Raw genomic sequence first — 6,000 nt, 5'->3', positions numbered from 1 at the left:
AATCATTGCTGGTCATGCAACTTCTAGTGGTCCCAGCAATGATTACATCTTGCATACACTGGTCACACTCAGAAACAGTATTTTTCTTTGTTCTACTTTCTGTATTAGTAATGCTCTGTATGCTCTCAGATGCTGAGGAATAACATTCTCTGTATACAAAGAAAAAAGAGTGTTTGTCTTTATGCACACACACCTATACATATGCATACAACACCCTTCGAGTCCAAGGAAAATGTTATGTATGATACATTTTTTTTTTCCCATCAGAAAATATCATCTGATTCTGTAAAATAGGTTGAAATCCTAAAATGTACGTGGAATTCTATTTCAAAGCATATTGTCCCTGTAGAGGGGCCAAAAAGCAGAAAAACATGCTAGTCTAGCCCAGCTGTTGTGAAAATGGTTTGCTTTGTTTTCATAAATGACTTAAGATTCTTTGGAGAAGGCCAGTTAGTGGGAAAGTATCATCCTACATCAGACTTGCAATATACAAAGTTTTTTACCTTAAGCAATTGTGATTCCCTGGGATGTGGATGTGGGTGGGGAAAATACTGTAGTAAATTGGGGAAACAGCCTCTAGAGGTGGATATTAGTAAAAAACCAGACATAAGACCACAAAGCCTTCAAAGTGATGCAAGGGAAAATAAGAAGAGTTCATTTATTTTTTCAAGGAAAGGAGTACATGTAGCTTTCAAGCCATTGGGAGAGCTTTCACAAACAGTTATGAAGGAAGGTTATAAAAGTGTGTAGTAATCGTTGGGTCAGAAAACCTTTCTTCCAGAAAGGGCAAAAGATGGAAACACCCAATGCCCATCAGGTCAAGAATAAAACAAGTTACCAGAGATTAAGTGGTAGAAAGTTTTAAAAAGATCCATACAAACATCTGTGAAGGACACAGAGTACTTTCTGGAAGGCAGAGTTGCTCCTCCATCCCTGTGGAGCTGGTGGAAGGACAGCCCAGAGACTGCAGGTGAAAATCCTGGCACCAAGCGTTAAGACCATTGCTCAAGGACAGACTGCTGAGAGGAACAGCAAACCAGCAGCCAAGCGGCAATGGAGAAAATCTTCTGCAGACTACAGAAGACCCTGCCAGGTGTGCCGCTACTAGGAAAGCCACTGGGTTGACTGGAACAAAGCCCGGAAGCAAGATTTTATCTTCTTTTAAAAATTTGCCAAAATAAAAATGTCAGGATAAATCTATTAAAAAGTTGTGGCTGATGTGGGTATTGTCACAGTTGAAGAATTGTTCTGGATTTAAGTACTAGCAGCGTGAATTACAAATTAAGGGATTTTTAAATTTTTTTTTTCTTTTAAGCAGCTCATGTACTTGGAGTAGACACTGGATGAGTGATCTTCTAGATCTTTTAGGCTGAAGGTGTGTCAAAAAGAAAGAGCAACACAGCTATTGACAATGGAATACAGAAGATGGGGATGATAAAAGTGCAGAACAGCATCTGTAGTTTCCAAGCTGAATTGGCTAGGTGCAAATCTCTAAATAACTGGATGGGGGAAGGGAGAGAATGATCTTTTAGGTTAGAAATGTGTGAATGTAGGGTCATTTTGATTATTTTTGAGTTAAATATCCAGTTTCCAGGTTTCTGCAGTATGGATAAAACTCAACTGAAGATTACCCCAGCCCTCAGGCACCTTGTTTGTACTGTGACCCTGTCACGTGGAATGGCAATCAGGTCCTACACTCAGATTCCATTTTGTTACAATTGGCAACCTGATGTGGTTACTTGAAATAAACTGAAGAAATTTATTCTGCTGTTGCTCAGAATGCTTTTCTTTATAGAAGAAAAACCTCAGCTAGACCAACTAATAAAGCCAAGGGGAAGAAGTATCATATTTGGGCATCTCAGTGTTAACTATCTCCCTTGACAACACCCATTTCAGAAATATTTAGTGTCTCTGAAACATCTGGACTTTCTCCTTGTTTCATAAGTCTATAACAAAAAATATGTGCACATCATCCATCAATCCATGGCCACATTCTTTTCTCACCCTATCATGATTAGCTTCCTTGGGAGACTGTAGGGGGTTTTTTTCCTAATGCTTTTCTCCCAGTTTTTCTTGGACATCCTTATATTATTAATGGGCTCGATATGTGCTTACTTTGAGCCATCAGAAATTAAACTAGAGTTTTTAGTAGTTGTTACATAAGCTGGAGAAATGGGGATTTTGGGGACCTGGCCTATTTCCTCAACCACAACAGAACCTTCTGGAAAAACTGGGGCAGATCTCATCCACTGTTTGAAGAAAGTCCCCCTCGTGCTGAGATGTAGAGATCAGTGGTGCAGTATTTTGCCCAAGATAATTTTTTGATAGGTCAGATGCACTAATTCTAGGGCTGCCCTACTATCTATAAGTGAATGGAAATCCTGTCTTCTCTCTAAACAGGTAGGTAGCTGCTTTCTAAAGACCCAGATCTACATGGAACTGTTGGTCCAGGGAAAAAAGAGCTGTGTGGCCTGTCTGGACCTTGTATCAAAGAACCATTACTTTAGTGTAAGTAGTTAGCATTTATCTGAGCTATGTCTATCATGAAATTAGAGAGCAACCCCATAACTTACTGAGGAAATGCCATTCTTCTACTTTAAAAGTCAGCAAATGGATGGGGAAATCTGCCCCATCCACATGGTCTGGCATTCGGAACATTTCTCGCAGAAGAGGGCAGCCAGTTATCAGGTGGCTTTAAGCAGAGCCAAGCCCCTCTGGCCAGCTTACACTGCTGGGTGCTATGCCTTTCTATCCCACTTTTGCACTCGTGTCCTTTTTCCACATTAGTTTTCAGCCAGATGAGTTCCCTGGCCTATCTCAGCATGCAATTGTGTGCATGCAATCCATGCAAGCCAGTCGTAAAATTAGTTAGCTGTAAAATTGATGAACTGGGAGCAGATGGGAGATGGGAGAGGGAAGGAGAGCAATTCAGCCTGAGACCATTTGGGGCTGCCACATCAGAGCTTGTCCTATGCTGAGCCACCTCTCAGGGCCAGATGGTTTGCTGCAAGGTGATGCAAGGAGCCGACTGATAGAGCTGAGTCTTGTGTGGGGATTGTTTCATCTGTCAGGCTGCCAGTGGATACATGATTGCAATCTCCACCACTCCTCCCTGCCACAAAGATTAGGAGAGTTAGTCATGTGGGGCTGGGCTATGAGACTGTTAAATGATAACAACGCACAAACTCGTGTAAATATTAAGGAGAAAAGGGACAGTTCAAGGATGTATGTAGTTAAGAATAAAGGACTGGAGAAAAACTTGTCTTTTTAGGAATATGTGACTACTTTTATGTGGCCTTTGTCTGGAACTCAGAAAATAAAACTGAGGAGGAATACTCAGTCTCCTGAAGCAATATTACAAAGTCAGATTTTGGTCCTGAAAATCAATTAGTCTATCAGACTTCAGCTCATTGATTTTATTTGTCTGAATAACAGACTAATTAAGAAAAAATAGTCTGAAGAGCAGACCCTGTTTTCTGATCAGTCTGTGAAATAATCCTGTAAGGGGAAATTGAGAAATGTTTTGCCTAGCTAAAAATCCTAGAAACCCTGCTGTGATTATCAGATAATTAATCTATTTTCAGTTATAATCTTGTTAATAGAAGTGTTCTGAAAAACTGAATACGTCTTACAAAAGGAGTGAAGAATGCGTGTAAAATCTTACCATTCTGCTTTCTGACCAGTTTTTCATCTAGACAGGAAAAAAAAAAAAAAAACCCAAACAAAAAACCAGAAAAATATTGGTAGAAATATCTGGACAAAATAGCTTTTTATCCAACAATTATTTGAAGGTGCCTTGTAAAAGGCCAGACCACAGGAAGAGAAGCTGGGATCTCTTCTCATCCCAAGGCTGGAAGGTATGAACTTGCCCTCTCCACATGGCATAAGTAATAAAGAGGGAAGGCATGGTGGACTGGGGAGGACAGAGCTGTTCTAGATGCTCTGAGAAGCTCCAGTCAAACATCCATCAGCTCTTAACCCATGGTGTAGTCCATTAGCTCTCACCAGTCCACAGACAGCCCAGCTCTTTAATCAGACATTTGCTTTGACATCAGAAAGTGTGGTGAGGCGCTGCACATGAAATCCAAGTATTTGCTGATTCTCACAAATGGTACTTCCAGGAGATATGGAAAATTAATGTAGGCACTATGACCTTCTCTGAGGATGCAAGATGGGGAGATAGGGTGTGGACAAGACAGGAAAAGAGAATGGTGAGAAGGAAAGAAACAGCAGAGGAAAAATTAGAGGGCAGTAAGAGCAGGGGAAGAAGCACGGAAACAGGAAACTAATGAACAAAGGAGGAGTATTTTATACCAAATTCAGACTTCAAGTATATGAGACATTGTCTGTCTCTATCTTATTTTGTTACAGCGCTTGTCTGTTTTTTCTGTGCCATGCCGCTGCCTTTGCCCAGCAAATCCTGACAAACAGCCAACTGAGCATGCGCCGTGCTTGTAATGCAGCAAGGCAGTTGCAGCTGCCCTTCCAAGCTGTGCTAGAAACTTGGGGAAAGGGGAAAGAAAAAGAAATCGTATTCTGCAAGATCTGCTGTTGCTCCAAATTCTTCAGCCAAAAAATAGGTAAATGTAATAAGGATTTAGTATCTTGTCAGCTGTAATTAAAGTTATGCCTTTGACAGCAAAGCCATTGCATACTACCTTTTCAGGCACTTGGAACTTGGCTGTAATCATATATTCTGGGAGTAATAGATTTTCTCTAGTTATAAAATAAAAAAAAATCATTGTGGATCCGTTGAAACAACAGAGGCTGGGACAGGCAAAATGTGAGCATCAGTGGGGAAAGGTGGGAAGGTGTGGGAAGAATAGTGTCTTCCCATAACACCTTTAAGGTACTGAATAATAATAATTAGAACAAAGATAAAAGTAGGGCTCAAACTTAGGCAACTACCTTAAGTTAATAAACTGTAGAGGTTGCTGTAAGATTTAATTAAAGGTTAATTTAAACAACCATGATTTTCACTGTCTTCTGAAACTTGATAACCACAGACTTTGGCAGATTACCAGAAGAATCAGTCTCACCCATGGAGATCCCAGAAGTGCTTTGTTTCTACTTCTGGAAGACAAAACACCATGAACCATGAAGAAAAATGAATGCCGCAGGTTGTGGAAACTGCGATGAGATAAAAGGAAAGGGGCCCTCAATAGGGTAGGTAGCTCTAAAGTTACTCAGAGATTGAGAAAAGAATAGCCAATACCTTTTATTACACTACTAAACTACTACAGCAAAGGGATGAGGAATGGGCTATTCTTTGCCTCAGCTTCAGGATTCTTTAACCAAGGTTTGTAAGCTAAACCAGGGAGTTGATTCTTCCACATGTGTCCAATAGCAGGTATTAAGTGTAGAACTCATACAGTTCCTTCTGCCCTCAGTTAGGGCTGCAGCTCACATGCTTTCACAGTACTGAAAAAAGCCTCTTTATAAAACTATTGCAACCTGATGCTGAAGTCCAGCATCTGACTTAACACTGCCTCATACTTTGGTTACAGTACTCTTGAACAAGGGGAAGGTCTTTTTCCACTGCATAGGACAGGCAAGTGACTTCTCACAGAGCATCTGAGATCCGCAACAGTTGCAGCAGTTTGTCTTAGTAGACATTGAAGTAATAACAGGGTCATTCCTGGCTCATCCACCTAATTAGATGTGGATCAGAACATTTCTGCCCTATTAGTCATGCCACACAGTATGAAATTCATGCTGGCTTCACACTGGCTGCAGAAGGCACTATACCTCATGAGGCACAAATCCTGTGGTTACAGCATTAACACAGTAACACTCTTTAGACGAACTGGACCCAGCAGTGTGAGTTTCCACTGTACCACAGCTTCAAGGCACCACAGCTTCAAGGCACCACAGCTTCAAGGTGTCTCTGATATCAGCTCTAGTGTGAGAAGCATTGCAGCTGAGTCCAGCTGGGCCATGGTCTGATCCATCAGGAAAATTCATCTAATGCTAAAGAGATACATGAGTATAGTAAATATA

Source organism: Colius striatus, chromosome Z (assembly GCF_028858725.1).
Source record: "Colius striatus isolate bColStr4 chromosome Z, bColStr4.1.hap1, whole genome shotgun sequence".
Lineage (NCBI taxonomy): Eukaryota > Metazoa > Chordata > Aves > Coliiformes > Coliidae > Colius > Colius striatus.
This window is presented reverse-complemented; position numbering follows the sequence as displayed.